This window comes from Anomaloglossus baeobatrachus, chromosome 2, assembly GCF_048569485.1.
Source record: "Anomaloglossus baeobatrachus isolate aAnoBae1 chromosome 2, aAnoBae1.hap1, whole genome shotgun sequence".
Classification (NCBI taxonomy): domain Eukaryota; kingdom Metazoa; phylum Chordata; class Amphibia; order Anura; family Aromobatidae; genus Anomaloglossus; species Anomaloglossus baeobatrachus.
Genome location: NC_134354.1, coordinates 666,315,482 through 666,339,151, shown reverse-complemented (window position 1 = coordinate 666,339,151; position 23,670 = coordinate 666,315,482). Strand labels below are relative to the sequence as shown.

At 52.7% G+C, this 23,670-nt stretch overlaps 1 protein-coding gene across 1 annotated transcript in view; it reads right to left on the bottom strand.

The window, feature by feature from the left end:
* Positions 1–23,670, bottom strand: part of LOC142292038 (glycoprotein-N-acetylgalactosamine 3-beta-galactosyltransferase 1-like) — a 194,558-nt gene that overhangs the window by 145,790 nt on the left and 25,098 nt on the right. Inside the window, exon 2 of the mRNA XM_075337098.1 lies at positions 22,316–22,486. The gene's annotated coding sequence lies outside the window, so the exon portion shown is untranslated. The remainder of the gene's footprint in view (positions 1–22,315; positions 22,487–23,670) is intronic.

Genomic DNA, 23,670 nt, shown 5'->3' with positions numbered 1-23,670 from the left:
GATGCCTGCTCCCAGACACCAGGCCTCGGCTGAGGCACGGCGAGGATGTAGCTGCCAAGCGGCAGAACAGGCCACGTCACAGCGGGGTCCCTAGTTACCGAAGGTGCCGGTCGTAGCCAGCATGGAGGGATTCCAGTTGGGCCCGTCCCCCACACAAGCTGACCCGGAGCAGGTTGAAGATGCTCCATACTGGGAGCGGCAGCTATGGCAGCTGCGCCACGAGATCGCTGTTTAAAGAAAGAAAGTGAGGTAGCAGTTCCAGCTGCCTGGTCCCCGTTGGGACCTACAGTGTTTTGTGGTAGCCCGTTGGCTATGAAGTGCCCGTCCCCGTTGGGACTTATGTTGACCCCCGTTTAACCTCAGTTGCGTGAGTAACTGCTCATGGACAAGGCAGTGAACTTGCTGGCCACCCAAAAACTATTGGGCTTGTAAATATTGCCCCATCCTGCCCCTTTTACCATGCCTTCCTGTTCCGTTAGCCTCCGGAGAGGCAGATTGGAGGTAGGACCCGCAGCAGAGCATGCTGGGGTCCGGTCACCACCGGGAGCGGTGACAATCCTCCGGGGAGCCCTTGAGCAACTGCCGGGTGCGCCGCACCGTACCCGTTCCCGCCTGGGTGATCTGGCCATGTTCCTGTTTCCGGACTGGGGAAAAGGGGTGCTGCCTGTTTTTTAGGGGCAGCATCAAGACTAGGTTGTTTGGGTGGGAAAGGCAGAAGGACATGAACCCGTTCCGTTAATTAAAGTTATGCAACGTTAAAGTAAAATGCCTCCCGTTAAGGGAAGACCTTCAGAAAGCTTATATATTGTAATAATGCTATTATACTTGTAACTGTTCCCGTTTTTCCAGTTAAAAGAAAAAGAATACAAAAATAAACCGGAGTTGGTCGGGCAGCCCGCGGATGGTCTGCGTTAAACCAAGGGGGAATGTGATGCCCTGGACCCCTGGGGGTCACAGGTAACAACACCCACCACATCACACACACCCCCATCCCTTGTGAGGACACACCTGTCACCCGAACGGGAGACCTGATGCCTCCCTCAAGGCCAGTAGGGCACACCAGGTGGACGGAGTCAGGCAGAAAGGCACGCCCACCGAGGAGACTACTGCCCTGAGGCAGGAGATTCAAACGGTTAGTTTTGAGGGGAGTTTGAGGAGAGTTGAAGTTGACAGGAGGTGTGAGGAGAAAAGCTGTCAGGGTCCCAGGTTGGAGCCTGGGATTCCCGTAACGTCAGGCAGGCAGACAGTGGTGGCCGCCTGCAGGAGTACCGGTATAGCGACCGGCAGAACCGTAGGGACCGGGCCAGGGTTGGAGCCCGCCGGCCATGAACCGGGAAGACAACCATTTACCGGAGCACCAGAAACCAGGTACTCAGACCCCGTCCTAGCTTAGAAGCCACTGAGTTTAGGCAAATTCACTGATTGCAGTCTGGACCTCACGGGTTCATCCTCACCCAAAGTCCCGAAAGAAGGCAACAGCCCACCGATACCGGGTGAGAGCCACCGCCAAGAGCCAAACATCCGATGGGCCAGTGCCTGCGGGCAACCAAGGGCTCTTCCGGCAGCTAAACGCCAGGGAGCGGGCTACCACTGCCCAGGCAGGGGAGCCAAAGATCACAACAGAGGGTGCAAGGGAAAGGGGCCACCATCAACCTCACAAGGGACACAAGCAGCTGGCTGTGGGACCCGACCATACCCGAACTTTGGTTTACCAGTGACTCTGAGTGTGAATTAATAGTGAGTACACCAGTGCCATCCGGGCACAACACCGCACCGCAGCACGGCACCCTGCACCCCGACAACATCATCGCCCGTCCCACCGGGCCCCGGGACACACCGCCCCTACCCACGGAGGGGCTAACATCCAGGCTGAGCCTTTAACACGGATCCCGGGAGCCCCCTTCACTCCAGCCGCAGCGGTGGTGCATCCCGTCACCACGACCCGTGGGTGACGTCACAACCCGTACAACGACAACGCGGCCCCCGGCTGCGAACCTCGTCCCACACCACCACCCCACTGCCTCCCCTTAACAGAGCGACGTGGCCCCCGGTCCGGAGGTGCTCGAGCCACCGACAACCCAAGCCCGGACCTCGAGCGGCTCAGCCCGGCAAGGGAGCAGCCGAGCCCCTCTCAGGGAGGTACACATCTCACCACCCTTACTTGGACCAGTAAGCATGGACAGGGACGTTACATGTCGCTGACTGGGCACTGGGTAACTATGGTGATAGATGGAGAAGGGTCTACTGAACAAGTCTTGCCGTCCCAACGACTTGTGCGTCAATCCTCTTTCTGTCTTAGTTCCTCTAACGCTTCTGTCTCCTCAACCTCGTCTGGGTCCTCCACAACCACCCCAAGCTTGTCTGGTCAGGCCACCAGCGTTGTAACTGCGCACAAGGAATCAAGCACACCTCATTACTATGCTGGCAGCAGAGCGCAACGGCATCAGGCGGTCTTTAGCTTGAAATGTCTTGGAAATAAGAGTCACACAGCGGCTGAGTTGTGGGCAGCTCTGGAGACCGAGTTTGGTAAATGGTTGTCTCCACTCAACCTGCATCCAGGTAAGGCCGTGTGCGACAATGCTGCAAACCTGGGTACGGCCCTTCGCCTGGGCAAGGTGACACACGTGCCTTGTATGGCTCACGTGTTGAACCTTGTTGTCCAGCAATTTTTAACACACTATCCCGGCCTAGGTGGCCTTCTGCACAGGGCATGAAAACTGTCTGAACACTTCCGCCGTTTAAGCGCCGCAGCTGAGCGACTTGCATCGCTCCAGAAGTCTTTCGGCCTGCCGGTTCATCGCCTGAAATGTGATGTGCCGACACGCTGGAATTCGACTCTCCACAATGTTACAGCGACTGTGGCAGCACCGCTGAGCACTGGTGCAATACGTCATGATGTATAGCCTGGGCCAACGAGATACAGAGGTGGGGCAGATCACCCTGATGGTGTGGTATCAGATCAAGGACCAATGCACCCTTCTGCAAAGTTTCGACATGGCGACGAATATGTTTAGCGCTGACAATGCCATTATCAGTGTCGCGGGCAGAGGGGATGCGCTCGCCACGCTCGGGTCCGGGGCTTCTGCTGCTGCTGCTCGGTGGCTCGAGCGGTGGACCGGACCCGGGGACTCGAGCAGCGCTCCTCACCCGTGAGTGAAATGGGGATGGTATGTTTAGGGAGATTGTTCGTGACGCCATCCACGGGTCGTGGTGATAATGGCACCACCGCTGCTGGTAACGGGGATCCCAGGAGAGATGGTAGGGTGCAGCTGAGATGTTGTCCCCTCCGTGGGCAGGGGTTGGTGATCCCGGGGCCCGATGGTGTAACGGGGAGGCCGGATGGCTGGGGTACAGGGACTGCGTGGCGCGGTGCCGGACGGCACTGGTGTACTCACTCAGACAATCACTGACAGAGTCGTTGGTAAACCAAAACAGCTGGATGGACGGGTCCCGCAGCCGGCTGTAGTGTTGTTGTTGTGCTCTCCCCGGACGGCTTATGGTGGCTGTCTTTCCCTGCACCTTTGAGAATGTTCTTGACTCCTGTGGTTGCCCACCGGTAGTCCGCTCCCCGGCGTATAGGTGCCGTAGGAGCCCGTTTTGCCCGCAGGCGCTGGCCCTTGGATCTCTAGCCTGTGGCAGTGGCTGTATATCCTCTCTGGGTGGACGGTTACCTTCAATCGGGACTTAGTAGTTGGGAAACCCCTGGGGTTCCTGTCACATTCGGATTGACTATTGACGGCGGCTCCAAGCCTGGTCGGGGTCTGATGGCCCTGCCTGTGTGCTTAGCTTCACTCCATTCCCCGATCCAGTACCGGCGAGCCGACGCCCGACCCCGGTCCTTACGGCTCTGCGAAGTTCCACCAACTCCTGCAGACAGCCACCACCATCTGCCAACCTTGCTGTCAGTGTCTGGGCTGCAACCCAGACACCTCAAGTGTTCACTCCTCTCACTTTCACCTCCAAGACTAAACTGTCACTTTTCCTGCCTCCAGGCCTGTGAACTCCTAGGTGGGTGGGGGCCAACCTCCTGGCTCCGCCCCACCTGGTGTGGACATCAGACTCTGGAGGGAGGCAACAAGGATTTTTGTCTGACTGTTGTAACTGTCTAGGGTGGGGGTGTGTGTATGTTGTTATGTATGTGACTACCTGGCTAGTCCAGGGCGTCACATTTCCCCTTGGTAAAATGCTGACTGTCCGCGGGCTGCCCGTCCATCACCGGTTTTATTTTTCAAACTGCAAAAGATAAATAACATTTAACATTCAACATACGCATATTTTCAAGTCTTCCCATACAGGAGGTGCATTACTTTTAACGTTCGAAACATTTTTATTAAACGGACGGGTTCACGGTCATCCGCTCTCCCACCCAAATAACCTGATCCTTGATGCTGCCCCTAAGAAACGGGCAGCACCCCTTTACCCCAGTCCAGGTTACCTGAGCGGGAACGGGTACGGTATCTCGCACCCGGCTGTCACTTCAGGGGACCCCACGTCCAGGGGGACCCCTGACCCCCGGAGGATGGCCACCGGTCCTGGTGGTAGCCGGGCCCCAGCCTGCTCTGCTGCGGGCCCTTCCTCCAATCTGCCTCTCCGGAGGCGGCACAGACGGAAAACCTACCCACAAATTATTTACAAACCCACTAGTTCGTGGGTGGCCTGCAAGTTCTCAGCCATGTTCATGAGCAGTTTCTCATGTGGGTGGTAAACACATAGTGTCCCTCCGGAGACAACTTGCCGGCAACGGCCGGGTAATCACTGTCGACAATCAGGTGAAAACTTCGGTTGATTCGGATTCATTCATTCATTCAGCTGAGGGTCCCAACGGGGATAACTTGGTTGCAACGGAGGACTGCTGCCACTATTTGAGGTCGAATTCATCAAGGACCTCTTCCAGCTCGATATCCGGACGGCTCGGTGAAGGAGGGGGCTAGGGCCGCATCTGCACACCGCGGCTCTCCCTTTGTTTAACGTCCAGGGCGAACCAGCCCCTCTCCCCGCAGTGCCAGGCGTAGGTCACCAGGTCAACCGGCAACAGATCACGACCTGGGTGGCCCGTTGGGAGGTGTGAGTTAACGTCGCGGCAAGCCACAAACACTTCGGCCTCCAGGCCCGGTTCGTAAATAAAGCCGAACCCCCTTTGTGGGTCAAACTTCCGGACTTCGCTTTCATACACCGGGCCCCGCACCCGAAAGGTGGCATTGCGGAGAGCATCCTTCTCCTTAATCACTCGTGCCATCACTTCGGCCCTCTGCTGCTCCCTGGCGGCAATTTCTCGGCCCAGCTGGCTTGGCTCCCTGTCCCAGTAAGGGGCGCTGGCATGCCCCTGCGCTCGGGTCGGGCCCCGCTGGACCGCGCCCACACCGGCCACAACCGGTACTCTCTTGTGGGGGTCCTACGGTGAAGTGGTCTGAACTGCTGCGTTTCAGTGTCGGCCCGACGCAGCCTCAGCTGAGGCGTGGGACTCAGGGACAGCTGGCCTCACCGGTTGGGCCTTCGGGCCCGCAGCGGCCGGTTCTTCCACGGCCAGGCGGACTGCCGGGGCCGGGGCGGTCTCGGGTGAAGCCACTTCCGGGGCCAACGGCTTCTCGTCGTGGACGGGCACTTCCCATGGGATCTTGCATGGCAGCGGGAGGGATACTGGCCGTTCCCGGACAACGCCCCCAAGCCGGTCCTCTAGGGTGGACGGGCTAGATTCCGCTACCGATGTTGGGGGTAGCGGACCGAGCGGAGGGGCCACAGCAACCGGTACGGATGGCGGGGGAGGCAGGAGGGTGAGCGGACGCAGGCCGGGCCCCTCAGCCGCAGCGGCCGGTTCTTCTCGGACACAGGGGCGTGGGTCGCTTACCCGCTCCTCCAACACTGCCTCCACCTCGCGTCTCCGCACGGCCGCCGCCACTTCCTCCATCTCGGCCACCCAGCGCTCCATCAAGAACCGGACCTGGGTTTGGAGGCGACAGCACATTTGTGCGGTCCAGGCTTCCACCCACGCCGCCATTCCTGGCGTGGGCTCGGGAATTTCGGCATCACCGGACGGGACGGACATGCTTGCTGGCAGACTTCCAGGAACCGGATATGTTGTAGAGTCCTAGCGTCCCCGCTTTTTATGCCCTCGGCTACAATAGGCAGGCTTTCACCCGCCCCCCCCTTGGTTCTTTCTAGCACTTCCGCTTGTTGGGGGCGGGGCTTCACTTTCGCGCCTTCCCTGCTCGGGGAAGACGCTCGAGCGGGAAATCTTCGCGCCAAAGATGGCGGCGCTTTCAATTTTTCGTCCGGATGCCGCCGGCGGAGACTGCAAGGCGCACTTCTACTGGTAAGTAGATCGACTCAATCCTGTTCGCAGACGCCAAGTTGTCGTGGGCGGAGGGGACGCGCTCGCCACGCTCGGGTCCGGGACTTCTGCTGCTGCTGCTCGGTGGCTCGAGCAGTGGACCGGACCCAGGGACTCGAGCAGCGCTCCTCACCCGTGAGTGAAATGGGTATGGTATGTTTAGGGAGATTGTTCGTGACGCCACCCACGGGTCGTGGTGATAATGGCACCACCGCTGCTGGTAACGGGGATCCCGGGAGAAATGGTAGGGTGCAGCTGAGATGTTGTCCCCTCCGTGGGCAGGGGTTGGTGATCCCGGGGCCCGATGGTGTAACGGGGAGGCCGGATGGCTGGGGTGCAGGGACTGCGTGGCGCGGTGCTGGACGGCACTGGTGTACTCACTCAGACAATCACTGACAGAGTCGTAGGTAAACCAAAACGGCTGGATGGACGGGTCCCGCAGCCGGCTACAGTGTTGTTGTTGTGCTCTCGCCGGACGGCTGATGGTAGCTGTCTTTCCCTGCACCTTTGAGAATGTTCTTGACTCCTGTGGTTGCCCACCGGTAGTCCGCTCCCCGGCGTATAGGTGCCATAGGAGCCCGTTTTGCCTGCAGGCGCTGGCCCTTGGATCTCTAGCCTATGGCGGTGGCTGTATATCCTCTCTGGGTGGATGGTTGCCTTCAATCGGGACTTAGTAGTTGAGAAATTCCTGGGGTTCCTGTCACATTCGGATTTGACTATTGACGGTGGCTCCAAGCCTGCTCGGGGTCCGATGGCCCTGCCTGTGTGTTTAGCTTCACTCCATTCTCCAGTCCGGTACCGACGGGCCGACGCCCGACCCCGGTCCTTACGGCTCTGCGGAGTTCCACCAACTCCTGCAGACGGCCACCACCGTCTGCCAACCTTGCTGTCAGTGTCTGGGCTCCAACCCAGACACCTCAAGTGTTCACTCCTCTCACTTTCACCTCCAAGACTAAACTGTCACTTTTCCCGCCTCCAGGCCTGTGAACTCCTCGGTGGGTGGGGCCAACTGCCTGGCTCCACCCCACCTGGAGTGGACATCAGACCCTGGAGGGAGGCAACACGGGTTTTTGTCTGACTGTTGTAACTGTCTAGGGTGGGTGGGTGTGCATGTTGTTATGTATGTGACTACCTGGCTAGTCCAGGGTATCACATCAGCATGACAATTCCAGTCATTTACATGCTGGAGCACACGACAAACACTATTCAGAGTCAGGGGGTGGGACAACAGGAAGGGGAGGAAGTACAGGAGGATTCATATGCGCGAGGGATACCAACATCTACAAGGTCCAGACGTTCATCATCACCAAGGCGGCAGGCATGGGACGGCGGGGGAGAGGAATCAACAAGGGCGCATGGTAGCAGGCAAAATGTGGAGGAAGCTGCAGGAGAACATGAAGAAATGGAGGACGAACTGTCCATGGACATGGAAGACTGAGCAGATGAGGGAGACATTGGTCACATTTCAGTTGAAAGAGGTTGGGGGGAGATGTCAGAGGAAAAAAGCACGGTTAGCACCTCTATGCCACAAACACAGAGCGGACTTGGTCTGCATAGATGCGCAAGACACATGAGCGCCTTCTTGATGCACTACCTACAACATGACCCTCGGATTGTCAAAATTAGAAGTGATGATGACTACTGGGTTGCCACACTATTAGATCCCCGTTACAAGTCCAAATTTTGTGAAATAATTCCAGCCATAGAAAGGGACGCATGTATGGAGGAGTATCAGCAGAAGCTGTTACTTGATCTTAGCTCGGTTTTTCCACCAAACCCCCGTGGTGCACGGAGTGAATCTCCCAGTTGTAACTTGACAAACATGGGACTGTCTCGTCATCAACAGTCTAACCGTATATGGTGCTGGTAACAGCAATTTTTTTGAATCGTTTCATAATTTTTTTTAGACCATCCTTTCCAAGGCCACAAGACAAGAGACAAGAAGTCTGACACATAGTCAACGGCTGGAAAGGATGATACAGGAGTATCTCCAAATGAACATCGATGCCATGACTTTGCAACTGGAGCCTTGCTCATTTTGGGCTTCAAATCTTGAAAAATGGCCTGAGCTCTCCACTTACGCCTTGGAGATCTTGTCATGTCCAGCTGCCAGCATTGTCTAAGAACGTGTCTTCAGTGCTGCTGGGTGTGTGCTGACAGATAAGCGCACGCGTCTGTCCAGTGACAATGTGGACAGACTAACGTTCATCAAGATGAACAAGTCATGGATCCGCAAGGACTTTACTACCCCGGTGTCATCCTGTGGAGAGTAAAGGCTTGTGGATTTGGAATGTGCTTGATGCAAATGTACCTGTCAAGTTTACAACTGGGGCACAAGTGCTGCCACTGAAGGGGTGTCTGTGTGGCCCAATTTTTGGAAAAAAAGGAGACTCCGCTTGGAGTAACCCTTGCTTGTAGTGTTTCTAAAAATGATCCAAGATGAACAGATCTGGGATCAGCAAAGACTTTGCTACCTACCCCGGTGCCATCCTGGGGACAGTTAAGGATGGCGTATTTTTGAATGTGCTTGATGCAAATCTACCTGTGAAGTGTACAACTGGGGCACAAGTGCTGCCACTGAAGGGGTGTCTGTGTGGCCCAATTTTTGGAAAAAAGGGAGACTCCGCTTGGAGTAACCCTTGCTTGCAGTGTTTCTAAAAATGATCCAAGATGAACAGATCTGGCCAGCGATGTGCCCGTGACGCACAAATGACGGGGGCGGGTACGCTCGCTAGCGATCTTGCTAGCGAGATCACAGCATGTAAAGTACCCTTTAGGGGTACTAGTTTTTGTCATCCCTTACTTTTTTATACTTACCAATAAAGGTTATATTTTAATACAGCTTTGGGTAATTTTTTCAGTTTAATATTATATGACCTTGGGCAAAATATCCTTTTAATGTTTTTTGGAACCAGCAGGCTAGCAGAAATTAAATCCTGCAAGCCCGGTCACTAGTGAGCACACAGATGGTTAATGCCCAAGCCTGTCTGTACAACTCAGACGCACTATAGTGTGATGTGTCAGATTCTGCAGTATGAACAGTGGCTGATGGTGCCATGATACTCAGTGAGTTTAGAGCCAAAGACCATGTGACAGTACCCCTCCCTCTATGAGGGATATTTCGATGCTCAGGACAAGGTCTCTCTGTATGACTGTGTGCCGCCCCAGCAGCGGATCAAACCGCTTGGATCCGGGGGTGGTGTTCGTTCGTGGCTCAAGGGTCTCCGGACCCGGGGGCTTAGGGGCCACACTCAAATGTAAAAGGGGGTATTTACAGGGGAATTGGTATAGTTCGTGGAGTACGGTAATTGGGAGTACCACCGCTGCTGTTGGGGGTACCCGGGGTTATGGAGTGGGGCAGCTAGGTTACGTTGCCCTCCACAGGTAGGGACAGGCCCCGGGACTCTGTTGGGAGATGCTGGGACGCAGTGCAGGGGTCAGTCGGGTACTCAACCAGCAATGAAGCAGACGCTGACAACAAGGTAAACAAAGTCTCTGAACGCCGTTGTCTCTCAAAGGGAGCTCGTCCGGGTCCCGTCCCCTACAGTGCTGCTGGTGGTCTATAACCTGCCTCCTGGCACTAAGTTTTAGATTGTCCGTTATGGTCCTGTAGCTTGGAGCTATCCGGGCCCCACTCTCCACTGTGGCTAAGTGAAGGAGCCTGCTCTCAGGATCTCACACTTGGGATTTCAGTGGGCTGCTTGCTAGGAAAGCCCTATCCCCTTCATTGCGCTAGTGCCCCCGATCTCTGCACTGGTGGGAACAGTCCGTAAAGGCCCTGTTCTCCTCAGGTTAATTGCCAGGTTGCCTGAAGCTTCTCCCCGACCTAGGGTCTGTGTACCCCGTTGTGCCTTCGGTCCCAGACCAGTGATAGGACCAGGCTGCCGGCCGTTCTCCTTGACGGGTCCCAGGCACCTAGCCTCAATCCCCTGCGACCGGGGGTCCGACTCCTCTAGGTCCAGACCACCGTTTGCGACCTAATTTTCCTCTCCCCTGGGAGCTCCAACTCCCAGCTTCCTCAGAGCTCCTCACTGCTTGAGCGCTACCACCCCACTCTCCGAACTTGACACCTCCCACCTTCCTGTCTGGCCGCTAGGTGGGCGGCCCTATTCCTGCTTAAGCAGCCCACTGGTGTGCCTGACAGGTGTGGTGCAAAGTGTATCTAGGATTTGTGAATGCTGATGGAGGCAGCACTGCAGGTTAGAGACCCAGAACCATGGGCGGTTGCATACTGCACGGGGAGGGCAGTTTGTACAGTACCATGTGATGACCTGAATAGTCCAGGGGCGTCACAACTGCCATGAAATTACCTAACCAGATGCTCTGCATAGATGTCAGAGACTGGTATCCAAGTCTTTTCCTCAGGATCATAACTCTTCCAGTGAACCAGGTACTATAAAGAACGATGAATGATATAATTCCCGATCCCTCCAGCAATCCATCAACAAAGACCGGTGGTGGAGGGGCAAGAAGAGGAGCTCCCAAAACCATAAATTTGTTTAATGGAGATTGTTGGAAAATATTAAGGATTTTATATGCATCTGGTAAGGCCCAACGGAAAGCCAACAGATTGATGACAGCAGTAATTTTGAATGGACTGATGAATCGAGGTCCTAACTTAAGTGACAGTACTTTCGGCTTATTGTTTTTAGTGGACAATTCAGCCACTTAGAGCCCATGTTATGCAAGTGCTGCTAAACCTTTTCCCATGTAGACAATATTGCTGAGCCCATTTGGTCCTCCTCAGATACAGAACTGGGGATGGTGACTGTGACACCTTGGACCAGCCAGGGAGTCACAGGTAGAGCCCCGCACAACACCAGTCCCCTAACAAGGTGACAGCAGCCAACCCTTAAAAACCTAGTCACCCCTCTCAGGGCTTGATGGACACACCAGGGGGCGGAGCCAGGCGGTTGGCCGAGGAGTTCAGGGAGCCTGAGGTGAGAAAAACGTCACATGAGTTTTGGAGGTGATTTGAAGTAGAAGCAGGCCTGCGTAACAGGTCTGCAGCTAACTGACAGGTGCCAGTGTTGGAGCCCGGGCACCTTTGGCTAGGAGGCATACAGAGCCCTCTGCCTGCAGGAGCCGGGAAGACGGCTTGGTGGAACCGTGGTGGACCAGAACAGGGTAGTGGCCCGCCGGTACCGACCCGGGGAACCGACTGGAAACCGGAGCACAGAGGGGGATACTCAGACCCTGAAGCTAGGTCCAAAAGCCACTGGGTTCTAGCTAATTAACTGATTGCGGCCAGGACTATAGGTCCTTTCCCACCCAAAGTCCCGACTGAAAACAACAGCCCAACGAGGGGGAAAGAAAGCCACCTCCACGGCAGAGAGATCCCATGGGCCAGAGAAAGGCAGAGACCACCAACCGGGTGGGGGACCAGACTGCAGCCGGCTGCGGGCACCGACCACCATCACCTTGGTTTACCAGAGACTTGTGTGTGTTTCTAATCGTGAGTACACCAGTGCCCTCCGGCCGCCCATCTCTCTGCACCGCCAAACACCCCCCAACGGGTCCCGGGGCCACCATCCCTACCCACGGAAGGGTTAACAACTTGCTGCGTAACATCTCCCCCAGGTGCCCCGTAAATCGCAGTGGTGGTATCCACCTTCACCACATCCCGTGGGTGGCGTCATGAACTTAACCACGGCTCCGGCCATACACCTACACACCTACGTCCCCTTAACCACCAAACCCTTTCAGATCGAAGTGACCACAGGGCCCCCGGGTCCGGAGACGCTCGAGCCACCCACCAGCGAGCCCGGATCCTAGCGGCTCGGCTGCAGCCGAGCACGGGGCGGTATATATGATATGTGGCTTAAGGAACGCCACCGACGATGATGAGCGGAGTCACACTGCCCAGACAAGCCCACGTCCTGCCCCAGCTCTACGCACATTGTCAGAGATGAGGAAAAATTGTGTGAAAAGGTCAGAAAATTCTTACATACAGTAGCTTTGCATTGCGCGAAAATATTGTGACTTTGCAAAGCTTTTTACGTCAGTTTTCTGCTGTAAAGGCTTTGATGACTGTTTAAAACTTATGCTTTTATAGAGTATTGACCCCCAAACTGTTAAATTACAATTCTTAGTTTGCAATAACAGCCATAGATGATTTCACAGATTTCCATAGTCAATAATGTCATCAATGTCATGTCCATTTCATAGTTGTCCATAGATGTCAGGCATGCTAACAGATGTAATTAGTAGTGATGAGCGAGTACTAAAAAGCTCGGGTGCTCGAAGCTCGGGCCGAGCCTCCCAAGATACTCGTGTACTCGGCCCGAGCAACGAGCCCAATGTTATCCTATGGGAGACCCGAGTATTTTTGTGAAATGACCCCCCGGCAGCATGTAGAAACCCTAAAAATGTCACAAAAGTCTCAGAAGAGTGCTCAAATGACATGGCAACAGCATGGGGAAGACCCCTTGAAGCATTTATCACTCAAAAGTCACAGCTGTGAACAATTTTGTCCGCGTTTCACGCCATTTTTACGGACTCACCAGAAAACCTTCCAAAATGACCCCAAAATGATTTTTCATGGCAGAAATGTTAAGGGCACATACCCAATAGTGAGATAGAGCTGGTGTATGTTACTTTTTGAGATTAATACATGAAAGATTTTACGTGAAAACATTGTGTGGCACTCCGATGTCCCTGAGAAGAGACGTACATGAAGGCCTCTTGAGTCTAATGTGCCCATTTTGAGGAAGTGAGTCTTTGTAGTATTTTCCTTTGCCAGGGCAGTCCAAAATTGTGAGGTTCACCAATGCCCCTGCATACAGACGTGCATGAGGGCCTGTAAACCTGAAGTGCCCATTGTAAGGAAGTGGGTCTATTGTAGTATAGCCCTTAGGCAGGGCAGCCAAAAATTGGGAGGCTCCACGTTGTCCCTGGATAGAGACGTGCATGAGGGCCTGTAAACCTGAAGTGCCCATTGGAAGGAAGTGGGTCTATTGTAGTATAGCCCTTAGGCAGGGCAGCCAAAAATTGGGAGGCTCCACGTTGTCCCTGGATAGAGACGTGCATGAGGGCCTGTAAACCTGAAGTGCCCATTGTCAGGAAGTGGGTGTATTATAGTATAGCCCTTAGGCAGGGCAGCCAAAAATTGGGAGGCTCCACATTGTCCCTGGATAGAGACGTGCATGATGGCCTGTAAACCTGAAGTGCCCATTGTAAGGAAGTGGGTCTATTGTAGTATAGCCCTTAGGCAGGGCAGCCAAAAATTGGGAGGCTCCACGTTGTCCCTGGATAGAGACGTGCATGAGGGCCTGTAAACCTGAAGTGCCCATTGGAAGGAAGTGGGTCTATTGTAGTATAGCCCTTAGGCAGGGCAGCCAAAAATTGGGAGGCTCCACGTTGTCCCTGGATAGAGACCTGTTAGGTTCTTAGTGCCTCCGTGCTTGCATTTAAAAACCGCACGTGTGTGCCTGTTGGTGGCAGCTTTCCGCTGCATTTGTGTGAGTTTTGCAAAAACTTGGATATAACGCACAAGTCTAGTGAATACACATCAGCACAGCATTGCAAAATGCGCAAGGGCGTTGTCAACGAACAAGGAAGTGGACGTGATGGTGGTGCAGGCAGAGACCGAGGTTGTGTGCAAGCTCTAATTTCGCCACAACAAAGGGCCACATCTAGTCGCTCGCACGTCCTGTCCCAAATTCTTGGGGACCGCAGCAGTACACCGCTCTTGAACCAAGACCAGTGTCAACAGGTTGTTAGTTGGATAGCGGATAATGCTTCCAGTCAGATTGGCACCATCACAAACACTCTGTCTTCCACACGGTCAAGTGTCAGTAGCCGTGATACTGCACCGCACATTTCAGAACCTGATCCTCCTTCCTACCACCAGGCCGAGTACACGTCCACGGACATTACTGATCCCACACTTGGACACTCGGAAGAGCTGTTCGTTCACGTTTCCATTCACAAATTCTGGCCTCTCGCCAGCTCCTGTTGAAGTGGGCCATGACGAGATTGTATGTACAGATGCCCAAATATTTGAGCAGCCACGTTCTCACGAAGTTGGCAACGTGTCTCAACAAGGGGTGGACGATGATGAGACACAATTGTCAGGAAGTCAGGAGGAGGAGCAGGGTGCGGAAGAGGAAGACGACGTGGTGGATGATCCAGTAACTGACCCAACCTGGCAGGAGGATATGCAGAGCGAGGACAGCAGTGCACAGGGGGAGGGAGGCGTAGCATCCCAACAGGCAGTAAGAAGCAGAGTGGTGGCCCCAGGCAGACGTCAGGCAACTGTTCCCCGGAACAACACGACACAAGGTGCCTGTACAAATGTTAGGTCTTCCCGAGTCTGGCTGTAATACTATTGTATGTATTGAGGATTTCGATTGCGTTAGGGCAATGACAACCAGAGACGAGTTCTTGGTGCAAGACGTTTATAATATGCAACCAGCAAATATGTACATAAACGGAACAAAAACACAGTAGAACATAAATACAGGAAATACCTTCCAGGGACGGAGCGAAAGGGAACTCCCGGGACCGCGCACCGGACTCCCCCAGGGAGACCACCAAGAGCGAACCCCTATACAGGGACTGTCTGGCAATCACCCCAGAAGCCCTAAATTCGCAGCAGCCGGGACACAAAAGGGCAATAGGTAAGTCCAGAAATGTCCGTACGTGATGTGAGTCCAGAGTGGTATTAAACGGAAGGAATCGGGCAGAAGTGCCGACCAAAGACGGCAAACGGAGTCCGGGCACAGCTAGATGATACCAGATGAAGTCCAGAGTCGGTGTCGGTTGTTTTCCAAGAGGATCCGAATAACAATCAGGAACCAAAAGCAGCAGGGCAGGAGCACACAGGAAGCAGTATACTCAGGCACTGGACTAAGCTTTAGGGGCGGCTTTTAAACAGATGGACAGGAAGTAGGGCAACAGAACAGAAAACTCCATGTTAACAAAGGGCAAGCTCTTTCAAAAGAAAACTGGAAAACCCGGAACTCTGACACTGGCAGTTTTTTAAGTTGGCTCCAGATGATTCTAAAAAGGCCATTTGCAACACCTGCCATGCCAGCATCAGCAGGGGTACCAAAACTAGCAGCCTGACCACCACCAGCATGATCAGGCACATGTCAGCCAAGCACCCGACTTTGTGGGAAGTACAACAGAGTCGAGGAGCAGTGCTTGCTGATGTCACTGCTACGTCTTCGCTGGTTGTGCATGCGAGCCAATCCCCTGTCCATGCTGCCTGCGATCAAGCCTCCTCCACTCCTGCACCTGCAGTTGCCTACGCAGAAAGAACACCATCATCAAGCACGTCCTTGTCCCAGCGCAGCGTTCAGTTATCCATTCAGCAAACCTTTGAACGCAGGCGCAAATACACTGCCAACACCCCACATGCCACAGTTCTAAATGCTAACATTTCGCGACTGCTTGCGCTGGAAATGTTGCCTTTTAGGCTGGTTGAGACAGAAGCATTCCGCGACCTGATGGTGGCAGCTGTCCCACGTTACTCGGTCCACAGCCGCCACTATTTCTCCCGGTGTGCCGTCCCCGCATTGCATAACCACGTGTCACAAAACATCACACGTGCCCTGAACAACGCTGTTTCAGCCAAAGTCCACCTAACCACAGACACGTGGACAAGTGCATGTGGGCAAGGCCGCTACATCTCGTTGACGTCACACTGGGTTAATATTGTGCAAGCTGGGACCCAGTCTGAGCGAGGGACGGAACACGTCCTTCACACACCAAGTTTTGCAGGCCCTACCTCAGTCAGGGTTTCACACACACTCTACAGCTCCGGAATGTCATGCTCCTCAGCCTCCTCCTCCTCCTGTGCATCCTGATCCACTTTACCCTCCACACCAGTCCCAAGCTGGAAGTGTCGCGGGCGGAGGAGGGGACGGTGCGCTCTCCCACTGCTCGGGTCCGGCTGACGCTGCTCTACGGCTGCGGCTGCTCGTTGGCTCGAGCGATGGCCGGATCCCGGGGACTCGAGCGGCGCTACTCGCCCGTGAGTGAAAAGGGGTGGTTTGGGTTTTGGGGATATTGTCCGTGACGCCACCCACGGTTGTGGTGATTGTGTGGACACCACCGCTGCTCTGGACGGGGATCCCGGGAGCCTGTGACAGGGAGCAGCTTTGTTGTTATTTCTCCCCTCCGTGGGTAGGGGGGTTGGTTGTCCCGGGGCCTGGTGATGGGGTAGAGATGGATGACAGGCGGGTTGCGGGGCCTGATGAGGTGCAGGGTCGCAGGGGCAGCGCTGTGCCGCACGGCACGGAGGTACTCACTCAGCCCAATGATGATGACACAGTTCACGGTAAAACAAGTGGCTGGATGGACGGGTCACTCGGACGGCTGCGGTTGTTCCTCCCTGCAGGTTAGTGATGACTGTCTCTCCCTGCACCTAAGTTAAGTGTTGGTAGTGATGGTTTCCCAACGGTAACCCGCTCCCCGACCTGGATATGGGCCGGAGGAGCCCCTTTTGCCCACAGGCGCTGGCCCTGGGAGACGGTTGCCCTTGGCGGTGGCGGTGTCTCCCCTTCACGGTTGTACGGTTGCCTTCTATCTGGACTTGGCTGTTTGGAAACCCTGAGGTTCCCTTCACTAACGGATTTGGCAAATTCTCGGCGACACCAAGCCTTGCCGGGATCCGAAAGTCCTCTGCCAATGGTGCTGGCTTCTCTTTGTATACCGGTCCGGTACGGCCGGGTCACCACCCGTCCACGGTCCTTACGGCAGACTCCAATCGGCCTCCACTGCAGACGGTCACCACATCCTGCCAACCTTGCTGTCCTGTCCGGGCCACACACCCGGACCAACTTCAGGCTCTTTGCTGTCACTTTTCTCCTCTCTACTACTTTCCTCCTTCCACTTCCTTAGCTTAACTCTCACTGCCTGTGTTTTCCCTCCTCCTCGGTGGGTGGAGACCAACCGCCTGGCTCCACACCCTGGTGTGGACAACAGCCCCTGGGGAAGGCAACAAGGATTTTGTGTTTTGACTATGATATGCCTGCAGGGAGTGTGGGGTGTTTAAGTGTTGTGCTCTGTGGCCCCTGGCTTGTCCAGGGCGACACAGAAGCACTGCAGCACTGCCTCGGCGAAGCGGCAACAGGCAGTGCTGAAGCTAATCTGCATAGGTGACAAACCCCACAATGCAGAAGAGGTGTGGACAGCTCTGAAACAGCAGGCAGATCACTGGCTCACAACTCTGAACCTAAAGCCAGGAAAGGTCGTGTGTGACAATGGCCGGAACCTGGTGGCGGCTTTGAGGCGAGGCCAGCTGACACATGTTCCATGCGTGGCCCATGTGCTCAACCTCGTGGTTCAGCGGTTTCTAAAGTCATACTCAGAGCTGTCTGATCTGCTGGTAAAAGTTCGCCGCCTGTCTGCACATTTTCGAAAGTCACCTACTGCTTCAGCCGGCCTTGCCGGCTTAAGACGCCGTTTGCATCTTCCGGCACACAGACTGGTGTGTGATGTCCCCACGCATTGGAATTCAACTCTGCACATGTTGGTCAGGATATGTGAGCAGAAGAGGGCAGTTGTTGAGTACCTGCATCACCTAAGCCGTCGGGAAATGGGTCAAACTCCACACATAACACCTGAGGAGTGGAGATGGATGTCCGACCTATGCACCCTCCGCCAAAACTTTGAGGACTCCACCAAGATGGTGAGCGGCGATGACGACATTATTAGCGTCACCATACCGCTTCTCTGCCTTCTAAAATGGTCTCTGCTCAAAAAACAACCATGATGCATTGCAGGCGGAGCGCGATGAGTTTGAGCAAGAAACAGTAGTGGGTGTGGGTGATGATAACACACAGCCCAGCCTCGTCTCATCACAACGTGCAGTGGAGGACTATGACGAGGAGGAGGATGAAGACATGGAGCAACTCTCTGGCCAAATTGAGGATATGACATGCAGTCATATCCTCGGTTCAGCGTGGCTGGCCAGAGGACAGGGTTGTCAGGTTTCCAGGTTTTCCAGTTCTCTTTTGAATGAGCTTGCCCTCGGTTAACATGGAGTTTACTGTTCTGTTGCCCTACTTCCTGTCCAGCTGCTTAAAAGGCCGCCTCTAAGCCTAGTCCAGTGCCTGAGTATACTGCTTGCTGTGTGCTCCTGCTTTGCTGCTGCTAATCCTGTTTGCATTTGGATCCTCCTAAAGACTACCGACCGACCGACACTGGACCTTACCCGGTTTCTCAAGCTGTGCCCGGATTCCGTCTGCCATCTTCGGTCAGCACTCTGCCCGGTTCTCTCTGGTTCGTAACCACTCTGGACATTCATTCCGTACGGACACTCCTGGACTTTTACCGCTTGCCCCTTGTGTCCCGGCTGCTGCGCATTTAGGCCTTCCGGGGTGATTGCCGGACAGTCCCTGTATAGGGGTTCGCTCTGGTGGTCTCCCTGGGGGAGTCTGGTGCGTGGCCCCGGGAATTCCCTTCGCTCCGTTTCGGGAAGGTATTGTGTGTATTTGTACCGCTGTGTTTTCCGTTGTGTATCTACCGTGGTTACATATTATAAAATATCTTGTACCAAGAACTCGTCTCTGATTGTCATTGCCCTACGCTATCGAAATCCTCAGAACATATATAAGTATTACAAGGGTAGATGATGAGGAGGAGGAGGAGGAGGAGGACAGCATGTTCAGTCATCGTGTTGGTCAGGATACTGAAGTGATGGCTGTTAAGAGTCTGGCACACATGGCTGACTTTATGGTAAGCTGCCTGTCTCGTGACCCTCGCGTTAAGAACATCTTGGCCGACAATCATTACTGGTTGGTAACACTGTTAGACCCACACTAAAAGGAGAACTTTATGTCTCTTATTCCCGAGGCGGAGAGGTCAGGCAAAATGCAGCAGTTCCAGAAGGCCATAGTCACGGAAGTAGGCAAAGCATTCCCCTCACAAAACGCTAGCGGCATAGGTCAGGAATCAGTGGACAACCAAGGCGTACAGCCGAGAGGGGCACAAGTCCAATCCGCCAGAGGTAGGGGAACAGTCTTTAAGATGTGGGACAGTTTTCTCAGCCCCTCACATACCACAGCCCCTGAGGTGAGGGGTAGTGCCACAAGAAATCCTAAGTTTGGCCAGATGCTCAAGGAGTACCTTGCAGATCAAACAACTGTACTCCGACATTCCTCTGTGCCTTACAATTAATGTGTATCCAAGCTGGACACGTGGCATGAATTGGCTCTCTACGCCTTGGAAGTCCTGGCCTGCCCTGCCGCTAGCGTTTTGTCAGAGCGTGTTTTTAGTGCCGCAGGTGGAATCATTACAGATAAACGCACCCGCCTGTCAACTGTAAATGCTGACAGGCTGACTCTGATCAAGATGAACAAGGGTTGGATTTGGCCAGACTTCACCACACACACCAACAGCAAATTACAGCGGAATTTAAAGTTTGTAACGGGAATTTGCCATGTACCTCCACTCACCCATGGTAACACACTTCTGGACTTTGGCTAATCGCTGGACTGCTCCTCCTTCTCCTCATGCGCCATCATGGTGACCGTTACAATAGTTAAGCCGTTGTTTCAGGTATACCCCCAGTGGTAAATTTTTTCGCCCATTCTTTCTGAATGGGCATTACAACGACAGGAGACCCGCTCCTTTGCAATGGGAACAATGTTTTGAGGCCCTCATGCACATCTCTATCCAGGGACAATGTGGAGCCTCCAAATTTTTGGCTGCCCTGCCTAAGGGCTATATTACAATAGACCCACTTCCTTACAATGGGCACTTCATGTTTACAGGCCATCATGCACGTCTCTATCCAGGGACAATATGGAGCCTGACGCTGCCACCGACTGCCACACACGTGCTGTTTTTAAATGCAAGCACGGACGCAATAAGAACCTAACTGGTTTTTAGGAGCGACAATTACTGAGAAGTCTGACACTATCAGACACTGCTGACTGACGTGTATTATACACTAGACTTGTGCGTTATATAATAGTTTGTGCAAAACGCGCACCTGTACGCTGCCACCGACAGACACACACGTGCTGTTTTTAAATGCAAGCACGGACGCAATAAGAACCTAACTGGTTTTTAGGAGCGACAATTACTGAGAAGTCTGACACTATCAGACACTGCTGACTGACGTGTATTATACACTAGACTTGTGCGTTATATAATAGTTTGTGCAAAACGCGCACCTGTACGCTGCCACCGACTGCCACACACGTGCTGTTTTTAAATGCAAGCACGGACGCAATAAGAACCTAACTGGTTTTTAGGAGCGACAATTACTGAGAAGTCTGACACTATCAGACACTGCTGACTGACGTGTATTATACACTAGACTTGTGCGTTATATAATAGTTTGTGCAAAACGCGCACCTGTACGCTGCCACCGACTGCCACACACGTGCTGTTTTTAAATGCAAGCACGGACGCAATAAGAACCTAACTGGTTTTTAGGAGCGACAATTACTGAGAAGTCTGACACTATCAGACACTGCTGACTGACGTGTATTATACACTAGACTTGTGCGTTATATAATAGTTTGTGCAAAACGCGCACCTGTACGCTGCCACCGACAGACACACACGTGCTGTTTTTAAATGCAAGCACGGACGCAATAAGAACCTAACTGGTTTTTAGGAGCGACAATTACTGAGAAGTCTGACACTATCTGGACTGTTTTAGACTGTGTACACCAGCCCCAGATATGATGAAGGCTGGTATACGGTCACCACTAGGAATGGCTATATACCCTGCCTGCCTGCCTGCCTGCCTGTATACTGCTACAATAGTCCTGACAAGGACTCTTCTGGTCACTAGCCTGTATTCCGACCTGGCTATACCCTGCCTGTATATAGCAACAATAGTCCTGAGAAGGACTCTGCTACTGTACTCCGACCTGGCTATACCCTGCCTGCCTGTATACAACTAGAATAGTCCTGAGAAGAGAACTGTTTGCAGCCCTGCAACTGAAAAAGCTATAAAGGGCCGCAAAGCTTTCCCTGAATCAGCGACACTCTCCCTGCACTGACTGTCTGGATAGCTGTGAGCAGAGCACAGCGCGCCCGCCGGTATAAAGGCTCGGTCACGCTGTGCAGGCCGGCCAATCACTGCAATTCCACAACTAACAGGGCTGTGGCATTGCAGTGGTCTGCCAGCCAATCCCTGCATGAGGGCTGGCTCTCAAAAGAGCGCCAACATGCAGAAATGAAGACCTTGAGTACAGCACGAGTATCGCGAGATTACTCGGTCCCCGCCGAGCAGCCCGAGTACAGCGATACTCGTGCGAGTACCGAGTAGTTACAAGCATGCTCGCTCATCACTAGTAATTAGTTCACAAGTTAAAACACACAGGTATAAAACAATGCCCACATTTCAGAAACTAAACAAAATCAAATAAAAGTTAAGATACACAAAAAAGTACATATTTCATTTGTGTTATCACTGTACTATTACCTCTAATGTAACGTGTACTGCACATGCTCAGTGCATGAAGGATCTAAACCAGGCAGATTGCGATTCTATATAACACATGTAGATGTTCTTCATGAATATACACTTTCAATAGAACCTGATTAACAGGTTGGTAATGGAAGGTAATGATATTCCTGGGTGTGGTAAAGAACATACAATTAGGTTTTTTGCAATCACTGATTTTGCTTTCTCCAGAAAGAAAATTTCTCATGCTTTGCTTTGGTTCTATTAGAAAATACTGAGATTTATTGTATAATGTATTAATAGTAGAGATTAGTGAATAGTGAAATATTCGGGTTTGCATCATTCGAGCTGAATAATTGCTATTATTCATGTATTCATCACGAATAATGAACCCAATGCAAATCAATAGGAAAATAATGGGAAAGAATTTTCAGAAGGACCTTGGAAGTTGGTCTGGGAGGACTGTAAAAATGCTGAAATGGATGGAAATATTTTGAAACTGAATGGAACAGCATTGTGAAGATAACTGGATATATTAATGACTCACATTTGGTTTCTGGGATAATATTGTAAGAGTATAACGGGGATTAAAGTAGGACAGTTAGACTTACCGAAATTCCCCGTGGCTGTCACACTACTTCCGCGTCCGCTCATTAGATCTCATACATATGCACTGCTTCCCCTGCCCACATTCTCTACTGTTGTCTGTGATTAGCTGCAGTCAGACTGCTGGCATGCCGACATCTCTAATTGTCTGTCCTCACAGTAGCTTTCTGTGTCCCCTAATAGATGGAAAAATAAATAACTAAAAAAATGTGCCCAGCACAGATAAAGCATATGGCTACAGACTGCAACCCCCAGCTGTGCGTTATCATGGCTGTGTATCAAAATATGAGGTACCCTATGTGACTCTTTTATTGCTTAAATAATTAATTTAAAAAAAGCATGTGGTTCCCCCCAAGTTTGATACCCAGGCAAGATAAAGCCGACAGCTCAAGGCTAGTATTCTCAGGCTAGGGAGGCCCATAGTGATTGGACCCCCAGGCTAAAAATATCAGCCCAAAGCTTCTCAGAATTGTCACATCCATTAGATGCGACAATCCTGGTGCATTACCTAGCTCATCCGAATTGTCCTGGTGTGGTTACAATCGGGATAATATAAGGGGTTAATGACAGCCGTGATTTCTCAAAAATCATACCTGCTACTAAACCCTGGTAATTGGGAGGGATCTATGAGACCCCCCATTACTAACCCTGTAAGTATTTAAAATAAATAAATCCCCCTCTTTCTCCAGTTACCCCCCAAAACAACCCCACAGGTCTGACGTAATTCACAAAAGGTCCTGGACTCTGCTACATCCAGAGTCTGCAGTCACCTATGACATAACCGATCACTGAAGACTATGGGAAACACTGACGTCAATGGGGGTACCCGGCGGTGAGAAGCGATGACGTCAGTCAGGTGAGTGCAGGTCACACTCGGGGCTCCTTCCTGCTGTGCCTCCGTGTCCCACAAGTCAACAGTAGGGCAGTCAGTTCCAACTGCTCTCATTGAACTCAGTTTTTGTTTTTTTTTCATTGCGCCTATTAATCACAGTAATGCCAGTAGGAAAGAAGGCTGCAGCATTACTGTGATTGGTAGGCAATCCCAGCATATTTAGTAGCTGAAAAATACTCAGTGAGTAACGGTTATAGCAAATACCTTTTTAATATTGGTGCGAGTAATGAATAGTGCTGAAGATATTCGCTCATCAGTAGATAATAGCACATTCATACATCTGCAGCCTTTTTAATTATATACATGGATATAGACACCTTCATGACATTTTTTTTTTCACTTCAATGCATATATTTTGGGTTAGAAAATATTTTTGCAATTGGTTTCATTAAAAATTTTGCTCCACTTGCCTCTGACAGGCTCTTTGTTCCTCTGCACATTGCTGGCTAATTGTTACATAATTACATA